This window comes from Narcine bancroftii, chromosome 1 (assembly GCF_036971445.1).
Source record: "Narcine bancroftii isolate sNarBan1 chromosome 1, sNarBan1.hap1, whole genome shotgun sequence".
In the NCBI taxonomy this organism is placed as follows: Eukaryota; Metazoa; Chordata; class Chondrichthyes; order Torpediniformes; family Narcinidae; genus Narcine; species Narcine bancroftii.
In genome coordinates, this window is record NC_091469.1 from 250,960,295 (window position 1) to 250,980,233 (window position 19,939).

The following is a 19,939-nucleotide window of genomic DNA, read 5'->3' on the forward strand; positions in this document are numbered from 1 at the left end:
TATCGTTTCTCACTCAGTCTTTGGAGTCATTGATAGAGTGTATCACACCGTTATAGTTTTTGCCTTGTAGCATGTAGAAGATTGGAGTCCAACCTGGGTCCAAAGTGAATGTCTATATAGTCATTTAGTAGTAGAGTAACTAAATATCATTTGATGTCTTCCCCGTTTGCTTCCTGTGTGTTCAATAAAGTTACTTTTGATTGTAACACTTGTGTTCAGACTCGTCTCTCTGTGAACCCACCGAACCTGATACTTCCAAAACACAACCCCAACTCAATCTCTCCCCATAGCTCAGGCTCCCTGAGTCCTGGCAACATCCTCGTAAATCTTCTCTGCACCCTCTCCAGCTTGACAACGCCTTTCCTGTGGTATGGTGGCCAAAACTGAACATAATTCTCCAAATGGGGTCTTGCCAACATCTACAACTGCAACATGACCTCGCAACATCTATACTCAATTCTTGGACTGATGAAGGCCAATGTGACAAGAGCCTTTTTGACCACCCTATCTACCTGGGACCCCACTTTGTTCCTGTGCTCCTAGATCCCTCTGCTCTACAACACTACACGGACCCCTACCATTCAGTCATACCCATATTAGACCTCTCAAAATGCACCTCACATTAGTATATTTAATATTGATAGTATATTAAATACTATCAATCATTTCTCTGCCCACCTGATCAAGATATGCAATCTTTGGCAACCATCTTCACTGTCTACACATTAGTGTAGAAACATTAGTGTCGACCTTAAACCTGCTGATCATGCCATGTACGTTTTCATCTAAATCATCGATATAGGTGACAAACAGCAGTGGTACACCACGAATCACGGGCCTCCAGTCTGAAAAACAACCTTCCCCCACCACCCTCTGCTTTCTGCCATGAGGCTAATTTTGTATCCATTCTGCAGTGTCTCCTTGGATCCCATAACCTTCCAGAGCAGCCTATTGGGTGGAACTTTATTGAATGCCTTGCTAACATCCACATATACAGCGCTTACAGCTCTGCTCTCATCTTCAAAACACTCAGTCAGATTTGTGAGATATGACCTCCCAATTATAAAATCATGCTGACTATCCCAAATAAGCCCTTGTTCATTCCCGTGCATGTGTATCTTCTCCCTCAGAATATTCCTTTGTAACGTACCAACCTCAGATGATTAGGCTCACTGGGCTGTAGGCACTGCAGCCCTTCTTCAGATTTCAGATGTCTTGTCGGAATTCATACATGGAATCACATACAGAGAAACATAGAAACTAGGTACAGGAGTAGGCCATTTGGCCCTTCAAGCCTACACTGCCATTCATTATAATCATGGCTGATCATCTACTCAGTATCCGGTTTCTCCCTTCCCCTAATACCCCCTGATCCCCTTAGTCACAAGGGCCAAATCTAACCCCCTCTTAAATATAGATAAAGAACCAGCTTCAACTACTTCCTGTGGAAAAGAATTCCACAGATTCACCACTCTCTGAGAGAAAATATTTTCTCATCTCAGTCCTAAAAGACTTCCCCCTTGTCCTTAAACTGTGACCCCTAGTTCTGGTCTTCCCCAACACCTCCTTTTCCTTTCTGTCTATCCTTCCTAAATAGCGAATATTCCTGAATATTGAGCTGCCAGTCTCGGTCCCCCTGAAGCCATGTCTCTGTGATCCTAACTAGATCAATTCATCCACCTTATTATGAATGCTCCTTGCATCGAGACACGAAGCTTTCAGCCTTGCTTTTACCTTTTACCTTTATGTTGAAAAGTGGCTCTTTTTGATTTTTGCCCTGGATTTATCTGCCGGCCACTTTTGCTTTTCACTTTGCTATCTTTTGCTTCCACCCTCATATTACACCCTTCATCTCTCTGCACTTGCTCCCATCCCCCTGCCATATTAGTTTAAACCTTCCCCAACAGCGCTAGCAAACAAACTCCCAAGGACATTGGTCCCGGCCCTTCCCTGATGTAGACCGTCCTGTTTGTACTGGTCCCATCTGCCCCAGAACCGATTCCAATGTCCCAAGAATCTGAAACCCTGAGATTCCTTTTCCTTGCGAGCATGGCAGATTTACCACTAATTGGCAGTGAAAGAAAACTACACAGTGTAAACATGTAAACAAAGAACTGTAACCAGATGTAAATAGAGACATCACATTTATCTCTGTCCAGTCTTCTGGAACCTCACCCGTACTTAATGACGACTCATAGATCTCAGCCAGGGCACTTGCAATTTCCTCTCTGGCTTACCACAGTGTCACTGGATACATCCGACCAGTCTCAGAAGATTTATCTACCTTCATATGCATCGGAACCTTCAGCTGTAATATTGATGACTGTTTTCAAGACACTTCCATTGACTGCCCCAAGTTCCCCAGTCCTCACACCTTTCTCCACACTAAAAACAGAGAACCACTCATGAAGGTCCTTGTCCATCTTGTGTGGCTCCACACTGATTCCTGATGGGTTTCCATTTTTTCTTCGTTTACCCTTTTCCCTTTGCATAGAAGAGCTGCCAGTGGATTTGATTTTGACATTTAGGAGAAGATTGAATAGGTGTATGGATGGGAGGAATATGGTCCTAGTGCAGGTTGATGGGACTAGGCAGGGGCTAGATGGGCCAAAGGAGCTATCTCTCTGCTGTAGCATTGTATGGTTCTAACACTTCCTTCATGATCTGCCAGAGCCTTCTGCTGTCCCTTTTTAGCCTCCTGACTTCCTTTTCTAAACTTGCTCCTCAGTTTCCGAAACTCCTCCAGGCATGCACTTCCACTTCTATCTGCCCCAGAGCCTGAATTTCCTTCACCCCATCTGGGCAGGACAGAAGAGAGATGTATTTTTAGTAGAAGTGAACCATATTTTCAGCTTGATGGAGTCAAACAGGATGTGCAGGTGCTGAAGTGCAATGTACGAACATGCTGTAAAAACTCAGCAGGCCACTCAGGTCCCATAGAGAGTAAAGGGGAACCAATGTTTCAGGGCTCGGGCCCTTCATCAGGAATAAGGAAAACAATAGCTGAATAAAAAGATGGGAAGACGGAGGAAAAGGAGAGAAAGGAAGCAGGGGGAGGAGTGCAGACTAATGGGTAAGAGGTAATAGGTGGATACAGGTGGGAGGGTAGAAGATAAAGAAGCGGTAGAGAAGGGTAGCTCGCCGACAGGAGATGGAAGAGGAGGGGTTGGGGAGCAGGAGGAAAGGACAGAGGGGTAGCAAAGGAGAGAGAATGGGAGAGGGATTTAATAAAAATGAGAGAAGCTGATATTACTGCAGTTTGGTTGGAATCTGCTGAGATGGGATATATGGTGTTGGTATGAGCCACTGGGAGAAGTTGGGTTGTTTTCCCTGGTGCATCTGAGGCTGAGGCGAGACCAGATAGAAGTTTAAAAAATAATACAGAGTGGACAGAATCTTTACATGTCACAGCCTGGAGAGCATGGATGTAAAGCAAGGGGGTGGGGGTTTAAAGGAGACGTACAGGGCAAGTCTTTTTTTTTAGGCAGGTTAACTGCCTGGAACGCGATGCTGGGGTGGTGGTGGAAGTAGTAGCCACAGAAGCTTCTAGATAGGCACATGAATAGCAGGGAAGGGAGGGAAACGTATCATGTGTACGTCAGTTTAATTTGGCGTCATGTTGGACTGGAGGGCCTGTTCCTGTGTTGTACTGATTCATGTTCTGTGAATATTTTATTGCAGAAGAACAGAATCCCAAAGGTATCAGCTCCACAGTCAAAGAACAGCCGTATGATGGATGCAACTTTCCTGTCTCCCTTAGATTCCTTGTGAAAAACTGTCCTAAAATCCATGTAGAATGCATCAAATGTAGCGTCCCCATCAAAGGTGCACGTTGCTTCAAAGAATCCAGTCCACTTAGTCAGGTACAATCTTGCCGACACAAATTCAGACAGACCATTTGTAATTCAAGTTCAATTTTATTATCATCTGATTGTACAACCCAATGAAACAGTGTTCTCTGGTCCTCAATACAAAACATGCAGGCACACAACCAGACATAACACACATACTGACAAACAATACACATACAGTATGTCCAACTTACGGACAATCTGTACTTACGAACTGGCTGTGCCAATTCGCACATGCACATAACATTACCTCAATGACATCGATGGAACGAGTGTGTTAACTTTTAATCATGGTCTTTTTTCTTCTTTTTTTGCCTAGAAAGGTAAAATATATACTATAGACATTTGACTAACTGATGCTAAAAACACTAAATAAGAACCACATGTACCTGTTCCAACTTACCTACAAATTCGACTTGGGACGAAACTTGTCCATAACCTGGGAACTGCCTGCATATGCATATATAAAAATAAATTAAAGATTAACGTTAAAATGGGAGAGCTTCAGCAGAGGAGACATGGCTATTATATAAGGGTTAACCATTTAAAACAAAAGTGTGGGCACCTCCCTCTGCAACTGGATCCTCAACTTCCGCATCGGAAGATCATAGTCAGTATGGATCGGTAACAATGTCTCCCCCTCACTGACAATCAACACAGGTGTAGAGGCCATGTAGCGGGCTGAGCAGGCACACAGCGCGGCAATGTGAACTGTCGCTGGCGCGGTTCTGTGGGCATGCGGAACCATAATGCGAACGTCTGCCTACTCACCAGGACCACACGCAAGAAATACCGAGTGCCAAGGAACAGTACGTTGATCTGCTGGGTCTCCTGCCGAAAGGCGCAGGACACTCACAAGGCTTAATTTAAACCTGCCGATCCCGTGGATTGGCGTCAAATCCATAGTGACATCCAACCTTGTCCCGTGGAGCTCAGGACATGCGGTATCTAAAAGAAGCTTGTAAACTCTGAATAAATACACCTTCAGTTGACGACTCTGGCATGTGTTTATATTACTTTAGTAGCTCTACCGTAGTAGCTGCTACAATTGGTGATCCCGGCTGCAAGATTCAGCCGGAGCCTGAGTCTAACAATCAAAATGGATGCAGCTACAGCAGCAGCTGCCGCCACAGCAGGAGTTAATGCAGTTGGTCTTCACTTGCCTCCTTTCTGGACCCATCAAACTCGGGTTGGGCTTATTCAGGCTGAAACCCAGTTTTGTCTTCGGGGCATAACGGCAGAGGACACAAAGTTCTGGCATGCCTAGGTGCATTGGACGCCACTACCACATCTCGAGTAAGTTAATTTATTGCCAATCCCCCGACGGAAAACCAGTACATCAGGTTCCACCAGTTTCTCCTGGATACACTGGAATTGACGAATCATGAGCGCTTTTGAATATGGAAGGCCTGGGTGTCAGGAATCCATCAGACCTAATGAATGAGATGCTGGCATTGGCGGATGGTCATTCTCATTGCCTGCTCTTTGAAACCCTATTCATGGATTTCTGCCATCCCCGTGACATAGCGCGGGAGGCTGACAGGCTCTATTGTTCTCCTACACAAGAGTCTGCTCAAATACAGCCTGATTTGGCAGCAGATACATCTCCCATGTTCTACGAGCCTCCTGTATCTGCAGTCCAATCAAAGAATGAGGAGCGTGCTGACGTACCGTAGAGCATGTCAAAAGAACCAAAGACTTGTTGATCCAAACCAAGGCTTTTATTAACTAAAAGACTGGAGCATATCACAAGTTGGTCGACCAGTCCAGAATGACCTGGTCTGGCTAGGAACAATCCTTTAAGACCTGCCAGTAGGTGTGGCTATGCTCTCAGCCAATCACAGTCATCCTACACTACAATCTGTACATATGCACATTGGTGATAGAATCTGTACTATCACACGTACGTCGAGAATGGTGTTTTTACCATCGTTGTTGGGGGAAAAGTTGCCCATAAATGTGTCCAGCCATGTACCTATTACGGGAAAAAGGCAGGAAATGAAAGAACCGGCTGCCAGTAGTGACCTATTGTATTTTCAAGATGATACAGGTAAGCGCAAGTTTCTTGTGGACACAGGTGCTGAGGTCAGTCTACTCCCACATACCTATTTTGAAAGAACGCATAAATGACAACACCTGGCTCTTGGAGTGGCAAATGGAACTACCATTCCCAGCTTTGGCATGAGACAGATCATAAGTCACTCATTTTTGCCTTCAGCAAATTAACGGATCCATGGTCGGCAAGACAGCAGCGTCACTTATTGTACATTTCAGAATTCATGACAGACATGTGCCATGTTTCAGGGAAAGACAATCTTGTCACAGATATACTGTCTAGACTGACTGTATATCATATTCAGGGTGAAATTGATATTCCTGAATTGGCCAGTGCACAGGCCATAGACCCCGATGTTCAGGCATACAGTACGGACATTACTAACCTGGATTTACAACAGGTGGCACCACAACAGGGCGGCCCAACCCTTCTTTGTGACATGTCTTTGGGCTACCCTAGAATGCTGAGTCTGGCATCATGGAGGCGATGCCTTTTCGACCAGATACACAGCTTGTCTCATCCATCCATCAGTACATCAGTCAAACTCGTGTCAAATAAATACATATGGCATGGACTAAGAAAAGACATCGCTCAATGGGCACATACATGCACCTCCTGCCAGACGGCCAAAATTCAGCGGCCCACCAAGGTACCACTTCAGCCTTCAAATGCAGGAGGTTTGAACACGTGCATGTGGACCTGGTCGGGCCATTGCCAGTATCTCAAGACATGAGATACATTTTAACAGTGGTGGACCATTCCACGCACTGGCCAGAGGCCATCCTGTTGCCATCCAGTGACACTGAAACATGTGCTAGGGCGTTCATCATCAATTGGATCATTAGATGTGGTGTCCCAATGCACATAATTTCAGACCACGGAGCACAATTCACCTCTCCATTATGGTCTGCCTTTGAGTACTTTTGTGGCTCACACCTGCACCACATTACGACATACCATCCACAGTCCAACGGCCTTGTGGAACGTTTCCACTGGCAACTAAAATCCGCGCTTTAGGCCCAACTCACTGGTCCCAATTGGGTTGATGAATTGCCATGGGTTCTACTGGGAGTTCGCACGGCCCCAAAGAAGATTTGTCTGCATCATCGGCAGAGATGGTTTATGGCATGGGACTTACAGTTCCAGGGGACATTCATTTCGCAACCAACTCTGACCTGGATGTCCCTCAGCAACTTCAACACAGTATCACTAGCAGGAAACCTGTTCCTACCAGCTGGCATAGAACCCCTAAATGAAATGTGCCCCCACAGCTCCTTGACGCTGATTTTGTTTTTAACATATAACATAACAATTACAGCACGGAAACAGGCCATTAGGCCCTTCTAGTCTGCACCGAACCAAACACCCCTTTCTAGTCCCACCTCCCTGCACAATGCCCATAACCCTCCATCTTCTTCTCATCCATATACCTGTCCAACCTTTTCTTAAATAATACAATTGACTCCGCCGCCACTATTTCTCCCGGAAGCTCATTCCACACGGCTACCACTCTCTGAGTAAAGAAGTTCCCCCTCATGTTACCTCTAAACCTTTGCCCCTTAATTCTTAACTCATGTCCTCTTGTTTTAATCTTTCCTCCTCTTAACGGAAATAGTCTATCCACATCCACTCTGTCTATCCCTTTCATAATCTTAAATACTTCTATCAAATCCCCTCTCAATCTTCTAAACTCCAGCGAGTACAATCCCAATTTGCGCAATCTTTCGTCATAAGTCATTCCTGCCATTCCAGGTATCAGCCTGGTGAATTGCCTCTGCACTCCCTCCATTGCAAGGCGACCAAAACTGCACACAATACTCCAGGTGTGGTCTCACCAAGGCTCTGTACAGCTGCAGTAAGATATCCTTATTCCTATACTCAAACCCTCTTGATATGAAGGCCAACATACCATTTGCCTGCTGTACCTGCATGCTCGCCTTCAGTGACTGGTGCACAAGTGCCCCTAGGTCTCTCTGCACTCCCCCATCTCTTAATCTATTGCCATTCAAATAGTATTCTGCCCTCCGGTTTGCATTACCAAAGTGGATAACCTCACATTTATCCACATTGTAGTGCATTTGCCATGTATCTGCCCAGTCCCCCAATTTATCCAAATCACACTGGAGCGTTCTGACCCCCTCTTCCATGCACACAACCCCTCCTAGCTTAGTGTCGTCTGCAAATTTGAAGGTATTACATCCAATCCCCTCATCTAGATCATTAACGTAAATTGTGAACAGCTGGGGTCCCAGTACAGATCCCTGTGGCACCCCACTAGTCACCGCCTGCCACTCAGAAAATGAACCTTTTATCCCAACTCTTTGTCTTCTATCTGCCAGCCAGTTCTCAATCCACATCAATACCTTGCTCCCAATCCGATGAGCCTTGATTTTGTATGCCAGTCGTTTATGTGAGACATTATCGAAGGCCTTTTGGAAGTCCAGGTACACCACGTCCACTGGCTCTCCCCCATCTATTTTACCTGTCACCATCTCAAATAATTCCAATAGATTTGTCAAGCACGATTTACCTTTTGTAAATCCATGTTGACTCTGTCCGATCCTTTCTCTGCTAGTCATATGCTCCGCTATTACATCCTTAATAATGGATTCCATCATTTTGCCCACTACTGATGTAAGGCTCACCGGCCTATAATTCCCCACTTTTTCTCTACCCCCCTTTAGCTACCCTCCAATCCATGGTACTCATCCTGAGTCTATCGAGTTCTGGAAAATAATTCTTAAATAATTCATTAGGAGAACGAGGAGATTTGGTATGTTACCAAAGACACAAATTTGTTCAGGTCTACAGTGGAGAATATTCTGACTGGTTGCATCACTGTCGGATACAGAGGTGCTAATGCACAGGACAGAGGGTTGTAAACTCAGCCAGCGCCATCATGGGCATTAGTCCACTCCATTAAAGACATATTTAAAAGGCAGTGTCTCAAGAAAACTGCCTCTATCATTAAGAACCCTCACCTTCGAGGCCATGGCTTCAACTCTGTTACCATCGGGACAGTCAGGTTCAGCAGCCAGAAGACACCCTCAACATTACAAAAACAGCTTCTTCCCCTCCACTATGAGATTTCTGAACCTGTAGACACTCCTCACAATTTTCTCTTTTTTTGCACTAATTATTTACTTTTAAAATCTTGCATTTACAGAACTGTAATTTATAGCAATTTAGCACCGTCCACTGCCCTTTAATTGTCTGAGTGCTTTTACGCTTCATAGTGGGGTTGCGGGCCAAGCGACCCTGAGGTTAGATGGGCCAAATCGCCACCCCAGTCATCTGACGCAAGATGGTGCTGGCCCCCTCCTTCCCTTCCAGGGAGAATGCACAATACCACTGCCACAAACAACACATTTTGTGATACACATTCAGGACAATAAACATGATTCTGATTTTAAAAATAATTTTACAAAGGGTGCTAAGTCTCTGGAATTCCTCCCATCCAGCCAGAGGCTTGTGGCAGCGAGATTATGAGATGTATTTAGGGTGGAGTTAGATAAATATCTTAAAGACTGGGTGACTGAGGGCAATGAAGAATGAGTACAGAAGTGGTGCTGAGGCCGGTGTAGATCAGCCATTATCACATTGAACAGTGGGGTAGGCATGAGGGTTGAATCCTGCTTTCTTGTGGTTTCAATTATTTACACAGCATTGAGGCAAAACTGCCCTTTAATTGTCTGAGTGCTTTTACGCTTCATAGTGGGGTAGCGGGCCGAGCGACCCTGAGGTTAGATGGGCTAAATCGCCACCCCAGTCATCTGACGCAAGATGGTGCTGGCCCCCTCCTTCCCTTCCAGGGAGAAGCCCAAGGTTGGCGGCACGGGGACGGCGCCGCTTCCATGGTGCGGGCCGCTGGATGGGGAGTGACGCTGCGACGGGCTGACGTCACTGCCCAAGGCCAGGGCGTCCCTCACAGGACGTGGGCGGTCCCTTCGAGCAGCGCAATGAATTCAAAATAAGGTTCCATTACTGGTTCACCTCGTGCTGTGTGGACGGCTCTCCGTTAGGTAGAGGCTACAGTCTCACATTTTCCAAAGATTCTGTACTTTAAATATCTATTTTTTTTAAGTAGCTGTTTCTAGTCTGTTTTTACTAAAAACTCAATCTACTAATTAATATTGGCCTTTCCCCATTTTCAAACTTCCAATTCTTTTTTATCTGTGTATTTTTCAATAACATGCTAAATTGAACAGAATTAGGATTACTAGAGCACTAAGGTTCATTCCACCCCCCCCCCCCCCCCCCCGCCCCCCGTTATATTGTTCCTCCTGGACAACTTCTTTTCCTTCTCCCACCCTAACATAAATCTATTTGGATTCACAGCAGCAAGATGAGTGCGATGGTCAGGGCAATGCTACTGCAATGCCTGAGTCCCGGGCTTGAATCTGGCACCATTTGTACGTTCTCTGCCTCACCTGCGGGGGTTTCCTCCAAGTGCTCCGGTTTCCTCCCACGGAAGTTGGTTTATTGGGTGTAATTGGGCAACATGGAGTTTTAGGCCAAATGGGCCTTCTGTATTGTTAAAATAATAAAATAAAAAATAATAGCCAAGAGTTTAATGTATTTTAGATGTTCTGTGCTATTTGAACTGTGTTAGTAAAAATACAGAAATGCTGGAGGAACTTCATGTCCATCGGAGGTAAAGATATATTGACCAGGATGTTGCCTGAATTGGAAAATGTCTTATGAGGCAAGGTTGGCAGAGCTGAGACTTTTCTCTTTGGAGCGTAGAAGGAGACTTGATAGAGGCCTCCAAGATTATGAGAGGGATAGATAGGGTGGACAGCCCGTGCTAAGGGCAGGAATATCAAACACCAGAGGACGTGTGTACAAAGTGAAGGGAGGGAAGTTTAGGGGAGACATCAGGGGTAGGTTTTTTACAGAGGATTGTGGGGGCCTGGAATGCCTTGCAGGGATGGTGGTGGAGGCTGAAACATTAGGAGCATCTAAGAGACTGTTAGACAGGCACGTGGATGGAAGAAAAATAGAGGGTTACAGGGTAGGGAGGGGCTAGTTTTTTAAGGAATATATGGGTTGGCACAATATTGAGGACTGGAGGGCCTGTCCTGCGCTATAGTGTTCTATGTTCTAAAACTGATATTTCAGGCATGAGCCCTTATTCAAGGTATGACTGAAAAGCAGCCTGGATTAAATGTCTGGGGAGGGAAGAATGGGCAGGGAGAGGAGCAAACAAAAAGTCCTAATTGGATGGGATGGGACACAGGAGAGAGGAAAGGGAAAGGTAAGGTGACTGGGGGAGGGGAGGGGGTTTGGAGGCTCTGTGGAAGCAGAGCTAGGAGAAAGGAGACAGAGGGAAAAGGGAAGAGAGAATGAGAGAACGAGAGACAGACAGAGAGCTGGAGGAAAGGAAACATAGAGAAAGATGGGGGGGTTGGAGCTGACAAACACAAAAAAATGATGTTAATGCCATCCGGTTGAAGGGTGGCATTACCACGATCAAGTCGTCTACACTCTCTCTTTGGTGTTTCACCCCATTTGAATTATATCCCTGTTGGAATTATCATTATTGAAATTCCTGCTGTCAGATATTTGCTTCCATATTTGCTCTTCTGACACATAATAGACCAAATGGTCTCCTCTGGTGGAAATTTTCAAGGATTCCATGCTTCTGACCGCTTCGTTTGGCAACTCTCGCAGGTATCAAGCTGCCAAGGTCAGTGATATTGAAAGTATAGCTTTGGTCCCTTGGCCTAACTGCTGTGGTACAGAGGAAAAATTAAGATTCACTGATCCAAAAGGGTACAGTGCCATCTGTGTGGTTATCCCTTTGACGTTCCTTAATGCAACCCATATACTGTAGACTTATTCAATGATCTGCTAACAGATCATCACTTTTCACATCACTGTAGCTCCCTGTAGCTCCCTCCAAACCACACTATGTTATTGCCTTTACTGTTTTGTCCAAAAACTCTCTAACCAGGGACGTTATTGCCAGTCCTGCTCTTATTAAGATGTTTCAGTATAGTTAAAATATCCTATTTCCATGTTGCCTTTGTCTGTTTTGTTCACTTTCTACCTTGCACATTAAGCACTGCCAATCTTCTCTTTTGTGGCCTTGTTTTCTCCACATTCAGAATCATCCAGTAATTTTCTGCCTCCCATTTCTAGTTCTGCTCTACTCCCTTCCCAGGTCACCGTCTTCTCACTGTAGATCAGGTTCCATCAGTACTTCATTACCAAGTCAACAAAATCCTCCTCAAGTGAACTCTGAATGAGAATGTCAGGTTCAGTTTCCACTCCTGAGCCGTGCCCGAGAGTGAAAGCGAACTGTGTCTTTCAGTTAAAATTAAATCATGGTCCCTCTAATGGATGTCCAAAGACTCACAGATATTCTGACTGACGTTAATCCTGAAGAAAACACAATTAAAGCATATTAAAGTAAACCAGTAAAAAGTAAAACTGTTCTGTATTTTTACCTTTGTATGGTAAAGGCCACTATTTGACCTGCTGAGTTTCTCCAGCTGTGGTGATATGATTATGTGCACTGGCTGGCCCACCCTCCGGGTATCTCCCTGTCCTTAACTCCTCCCTGGTCCTGCCCATGTGACCCCAGGCCATAAGGTCGAGTCCCCTCTCCTTCCCACTCATTTCCTAGCCTTGGACCTGGGCCAGCAGTTTCTAGTATAATAAAGCCTATCATTCCCCTCAACCTTTTGTCTGTGTCATTATTGGAGCTACAGATAGCGACCAACAATTTATTGTACTAGATTTTGGAGGTCTCTGTTAATGGAGAAATTGCTGCGCCCAGAACGCTGGAAGTTGACCCCCAAGTCCCGGGTGCATTGGTGCTCTTCGAGCAGTGGATGAACTGCTTCAACAACATCCTCGACGCTGCTGCTGAGGTGGTCGACTCTGACGAAAAGAGGCTCAAGATCCTTCAGGCACAAGTTGGCCAGAGAGCCTTCCTGGCTATCCAAGACAGTGTGACCTACAACGAAGCGATGGCTGAGCTGCGGACACCAAAGTGAACGTGGTCTACTCCCGTTACCTGCTGGCATTCTGAAAACAACAACCTGGAGAGTCCACTGAAGAGTTTGTCTGGTCCCTGGTCATACTGGGAAAAGACTAGGGGATCCCATGGCCACAATATCACTAACCCAGTGCGTAGAAGAGCTGATTCGAGTTGCCTGCGTGTCGGGTCTGAGGTCGGATTATATTCGACAACGACTCCTCAAGGAGGACCCACTTCCACTGAAAAAGGCTATCGACTTGATCAGGACTTTAGACTCATCCCAACTTCATTATTGGGGCTACAGATAGCGCCCAACACCAGTGTTGTGAGCTTTTAATTGAAACATATTTCTGGTCATTATCTGAGTACAGTAATATTGTGTAAAATTTGGTTACTGTATTGATACCTAAGAAACACTTTTTTTCAAAGATAATTTATTGTGGTGTTGTTTGGGTATCCAAAAGTTCTAAATAGCACTGCAGCCAAAGGATTTGTTTAACTGAGCGAAGGTTTTACTTGCTATATGCTTTAGCGATGAGCGACAATTGATTATTGCAAAATGTTACATCTGTTCCCTGTGACAATCCAGTTTCTTTTATCCTGTCTTTGTCTTCATCACCCATCTTGACAGTAATTTTCAAAGATAGTACTGAATCTGAGTGCTTAATGGAGGGCTATAAATGCACAAATTAAGTTAGTGGCTTGTGTGTCCTCTTGTTCTCTTCTGGGATAGGACATACTATTTTAATTTATATTAATTTTTAATTGGATACACAAATGTGCTGAATGAAATTTATATTTTAGCGACTGTCGTGTGAACTTCTCTGCTGGTCCTCTCCTTGGGCTTCATCCCACTGGGATTTGTCCCGGAGACTGCTGGAGAAATTCGCTGGCCAATACCAGGTTTATTGCGAAAGTCCTTTGACAGCTGTCATTTTGTTCACGGGCTTCGCGTCAACATGTGAAGGATCCTTGGTACTTTTGAATAAGGTAATGTTGCCGATCGCCCCCTCGGTCTCCTCCCCACCCGTGACTGTCCCCTCCTGATTCCTGCTCTCCACAGCCAAGGTCTCCTCAGCCTCAGGACTTGTGGCATCCTAATTAAGACCATCACAGCTCATAAGCAGAATTCTGAAATGTTGACAGTCCGTTTCTAACTCTGAATGTTGCCTGACCCATTAACCCCTTCCAGTCCTTCATTGATCACTCAGAATTCTGTTAGTTATTTATTTGTTTATATTCTCAGCGTTATCAGTATTCCAGTTGAACTTGTGACCGTGACACAGTCAATTACAAATGAGCATTGCTGTGTTCGATGTGCACTAACCAGTTGTTTTGTGTTATGTAGGGTGGTAAGCCCTTGTTCATTAACACATGTTGAAACCTGGCTCTGCATGACGCCAACCCTTGTTTGGTCAGCTCATCAGTAACTGATCAGCTTTCAAACTACTGGCCACCCCTAGACATTAACTGGTGTTGAAGATGATGCACGTCACTGCTTGTGATTTTTTTCAGCTGTATCACCTCACATTACAACTAGCAAGGAGGATGCATCAAAATAAGGCCCTTACAGGTGGACCCTCTGCTTTGAGGGCGGCCGCAGGAGCGGATCTTAACCTGTGGACTCACCTTTCAGGTGGCAGTCCTAAACGTCTGCTACAGCGTTGCCTGGTCCACCTGAAAGGGCCTATTCATAACCAGAGGCATCTCGTGGTGCTTCCGGATCTGATGGAGGCAGGGCAACTGCTACTCACAGTGCCACCCATCATAAATATGTGGCATAGCCATCTTCTCTACCCATAATCCCCCGCACAGGTGGAACTGCTCTTTGTTTCCCACACAGTTCGAGCTTCATGGTGTTTTATGGATAGGGCATTTTGAGCCACAGAGAGTGGCCCCAGTGCAGGAGTGGGCAGCCCACACCAGCTGCCCCCCCTGATGTCCCCCACTGGCCGCCCCTGCCCTGACGTTCCCCTGCCAGCTGCCCCTGCCCCGACTGCCCCCACTGGCCACCCCTCCCCAGTAGTAGGGCAGGGTCTGTCAGGTAGCGGGGTGGGGGGCGGCTGTCAGGTAGTGGGGAGGGTGGGTGGTTGTCAGGTAGTGGGGAGGGAGACGGCTGTCAGGCAGCGGGGAGGGCATGGCTGTCAGGCAGCGGGGCAGGGGCGGCTGTCAGGCAGAGAGGAGGGTGTGACTGTCAGGCAGCGGGGCGGGGGGCACCTGTCAGGTACCGAGTGTCTGTTTATCAGGTCGTGTGGAAGAGGGGTTGTCAGGCAGTGGGGAGTTGGGTCACCGGCTGCTTACAGCGGCTGCACATTCAGGTGCCTCGGCGGAGCTCAGCACTCTGCCGATTATCCCACCCCAAGGAGGGTTGGCGTTGTCGCTTTGGAGGCGCTTTCGGAGCATTCAGGTGAGTATGTCTTTAGCTGCAAGGGGGAATGAATATGCAGCTTTACATTGGGGTGTTCAGGCCACCTGAAAGGGCCTAAAGAGGCCATAAGAACTGCCGTCTGAACAGTTCTAAATATCTGATTCTTCAACCCATTCTTCGCACATCTGGGCTGTGATATATCAGAAGATTTGTAGATGCAATGTGAAAAATAATTCATATTCACTGCTTAATGGTTAATGCATGAATTGTTTGCCTTCCAATGCCTTGCACTTTTAACTCTAGAATTTGAGTGTAAGGTAAGGTCATGGTGATATTTGAAGTAGTCTGTAAATAGATGTTTTGTTCTCTGTTTATCTTTCCAGCTCTGTTCTGCCCCATTAGTTTCAGAACTAGCACCTCACCATGGCTCATTTGGAAAAGGAAAGCTAGATGGAATTGTGTCAGTGTCAGGGCCCACTGTCTCTCTGACATGATTCAGCCTGTTCACGCGACTGACCCACAACTGCATTGCCAAATCCAGATCCCACAGAGTCATCTAGTTTGTAGATGACACAACAGTTGTTGGCCCATCAGCAACAACAATGAGTTTCACTACAGAGAAGAGGTGGAAAATCTCATGAAATGGTGTGAGAGAAACAACCTGAATCTCAATGTGGACAGGATGAAAGAGATGATCGTGGACCAGGAATGACCACCCTCCCTTACACATCAACAACTTTGTATTGGAGAGAGTGGAGAACACCAAGTTCCTTGGAGTTCACTTAACTAGTGACCTATTGTGGACACTCAGCATCTCCTCACTTGTCAGGAAGGCGCAACAGTGACTGCACTTCCTGATAAGATTGAAGTGGGCAAGGCTGCCAGGCGCCATTATGTCAACCTTCTACAGGAGCTCTATCGCCAGTGTCCTGACCAGTGGCTTCACAGTTTGGTTACGATGCTGCAGAGAAATAAATCAGAGGTCAATCCACAGGACCATAAGAGTGGGAGAGAGAATCACAGGACTCTCCCTCCCCCTCCATCGACATGATCTACTGGGATCGTTGTCTGAAGAAAGTGAGCAAAATCATTAAGGACCCCTTCCACCCTGCACACAGCCTCTTTTAGCTGCTCCTGTCGGGGAAGAGATACAGGGGTATCAGAGCCAGGACCACCAGGCTGAGGAACAGCTTTACCCACGGAAAGTGAGAATGGTGAACAACCAAAGGAACTGCTCACACTAATAATCCTGGACTCTCATATTCATGAAACAATATTTACTTATTTATTTGTATAGATGAAGACTTGTTCTGTATATGTATTATTTGCCTGTACATGTGTTATGTCTGGTTGTGTGTCTGCATGTTTTCCACTGAGAACACTGTTCATCGGGTTGTACTTGTGGAGACAGAAGACAATAAACTTGACTTGATTTGACAGTCTCAGTAAGTGAGTTGATGCCACTGAGCTCAATGATGCAGATTACAGTGTTCAGGAAGAGCAAACACACCGAGATCAAGTCATCCAGGTACCAGCTGTAGGTGACTGATTAAGGGATGTCAAAGCTTCAGAATCCAGCATCAGATGTTGTGGAACGGTATTGTATCACCTGGAGATTTGTGGTGTGAAAGCCCTGAAGGCTAAGAGGAGATTCCTTAAAGTTATTTGATGATAATAGTATGGGTGTGAGGTAGGGAAGATTGCTGTGAGTAGGTTTACGCAGCACAATACCAGGGGCTGAGGAGCCGGTATGTTCTATATTCCGTAGACCCACCCATATTATAAAAACTGCAAATGTGCCCAATGACATTCGCAGGGATGGATTCTCAATTTCCAGCATTTTGAAGGCAAAGTAACTGCTGAACTGTGCTCAGTTAACAGATAATCAAGTATTGCATATACAGAATACGGCACAAAGGAGTTTGAATTGAGAATTGGGCAAGTTTCAAGAAAAGTCTGCACTATTCAGTTTAGTATTTTTCAGATGGGGCTAATCATCACTTAAAATGTTCCCAAAAAACGGTGAATCTGGGCTCTCAGAGAGGACAACCTCCTTAATCTCTTTCTGTGGTCAACTTGTTGCTTCAGTGCCCTCTAAAGGAATACTCCCTTTACAAAAAAATCTTTTGATTTTTGCTAAGTTATGAATTGTGGTTCCACCATTGTCTCTCGCCTTGACACACAGAGGGACTATTGTTAACAGCAGGGACAGGTGAAGGGCAAGAGGCAGGCAGAACAGTGAGGACAGAGGAAAGAAAATAAGCACACAAATTTGTGGGCGGTACATTTAGAGTCGTAGTTAGCACAGCATTATTGCAGTGCAGGAAGCCCAAGTTTGTAGCCAGCACTCTCTGTAAGGAGTTTGTAGATTCTCCCTGTGCCTGCGTGGGTTTGCTCTAAGTGCTCCGGTTTCCTCCCAGCCTTCAAAACCTTGTGGGGTTTATAGGTTAATTGGTGTACTTTTGGGTGCATGGGCTCGTGAGCCAGAAGCAGGGCCATATTAACGCGTGGCAAAGGTAGCAAAGGTACCTGTGTTTGTGTACAATTAAATATTTTCATCTTTGTGCAGCAGGTATGAGATTCCACATTGATAGCCTGTTTTAATGACTCAAGATCGCTAACCTTAAAGGGGGGGGAGAGCGTCACTGTCCTCGCCTCATCTGACCACCTCGCTCCTAGCCCCAGCTGTCCGTTCGCCTGACCATCCCTTCCCCAACCGTCTGCCCACCCCCTCCCCACTCAGCTTCCATCATTACCCCTGGCAGCCCCTCCAGGTACCCTCCACTCTCTGTGCCTTGTATGTCCTCTAGAGTGTGATGCTCTTGCCATTATCATAGAATTGGCCATACAGAAGCCTAAAAGCCTGAATGTACCTGGGATTGTCCGATCTTGGAAGCTAAGCAGGCGCACGCCTGGTCGGTACTTGGAGGGGAGGCCGCCTGGTGCTGTAGGTTTCTGTGAGGAGCGCTGGACAAAGTGGTGTCTCTTAGTTGAGACAGAGCAAAGGCAACATCAGTTTGCTATACTGGACTCATTCTGGTTCTGATAAAGACTGGAAAGGAACTGTCATTGAACCACATGAAGTGTTCTTTTGAATCTCTCCGTTGGCCAATTAGTTCCAGCCAATAAAAAGAGGGGAAGCACAACAGAGTGGTCAGTGTGGGAGTGGGATGTTGAGGCTCTGGGAGAAAACCTGAGGATGAGGTGCAAGAGTTGAGGCAATGTAAGGACAGGTCTTCTTCAATATCTTTCCTATTTCCTCGATAGTAGGACTGGCAGCCAGGGCAGGAACATGCCCCTCTTGAAGAATGTGCATTGTTTGAAAAGCCAACACTATCCCTGATGACTTTATCTGCAACATACATCTGACTGCATCTCCTTACAAATTGAGTGAGGGAACTGGAGCTGGAGTTGGATGAACTCCAGATCATTTAGGAGACAGAAGGGGTGATAGACAGGAATTACAGGGAGGCTATCACATATGGGAGGCAAGAGGAGGGTAGATGGGTGTCAGTCAGGAGAGGGAAAGGGAACAGGCAGGCAGTGCAGGGCATCCCTGTGGCTGTCCCCGTCAAAAATGTATACCATTTTGGATACTGTTGGTGGGGGAAATTTGCAGCAATCAAATCTCTAGCACAGAGCTTGGCCTTGAGGCCAAGAAGGGAAGGGAGGAGAAGAAGCGAGCTGTAGTGATAGGGGATTCCATAGTTAGGGGGACAGATAAAAGGTTCTGTAGAAGAGATTGAGTATCCCAAATGTTATGTTGCCAGGGTCTGAGATAGCTTAGATCGAATTCACGGCATTCTCAGGAGGGAGGGTGAGCAGCCAGATGTCGTGGTCCATATAGGAACCAATGATGTGGGTAGTGAAGCCAAAACCCTTATTAAAACATATAATTAATATTTGGAATAAAATAACCATATAACCATATAACTACTTACAGCACAGAACAGGCCAGTTCGGCCCTACTAGTCCATGCCGTAACAAATCCCCACCCTCCTAGTCCCACTGACCAGCACCCGGTCCATACCCCTCCAGTCCTCTTCTATCCATGTAACTATCCAGTCTTTCCTTAAATGTAACCAATGATCCCGCCTCGACCACGTCTGTCAGAAGTTCATTCCACATCCCTACCACCCTTTGCGTAAAGAAATTTCCCCTCATGTTCCCCTTATAATATTCCCCCTTATAATATTCCCCCTTCAATCTTAAACCATGTCCTTTAGTTTGAATCTCCCCCACTCTTAATTGAAAAATCCTATCCACGTTTACTCTGTTTGTCCCTTTTAAAATCTTAAACACCTCTATCAAGTCCCCTCTCAATCTTCTACGCTCCAGAGAAAAAAAGCCCCAGTCTGCACAACCTTTCCCTGTAACTCAAACCTTGAAATCCTGTCAACATTCTCGTGAACCTTCTCTGCACTCTCTCTATTTTGTTTATATCTTTTCTATAATTTGGTGACCAAAACTGTACACAGTACTCCAAATTTGGCCTCACCAATGCCTTGTACAATTTCATCATAACCTCCCTACTCTTGAATTCAATACTCCGATTTATGAAGGCCAACATTCCAAATGCCTTCTTCACCACTCCATCTACCTGAGTTATCAGCCTTGAGGGTACTATTTACCACAACTCCTAAATCCCTTTGTTGCTCTGCACATCTCAATAGCCT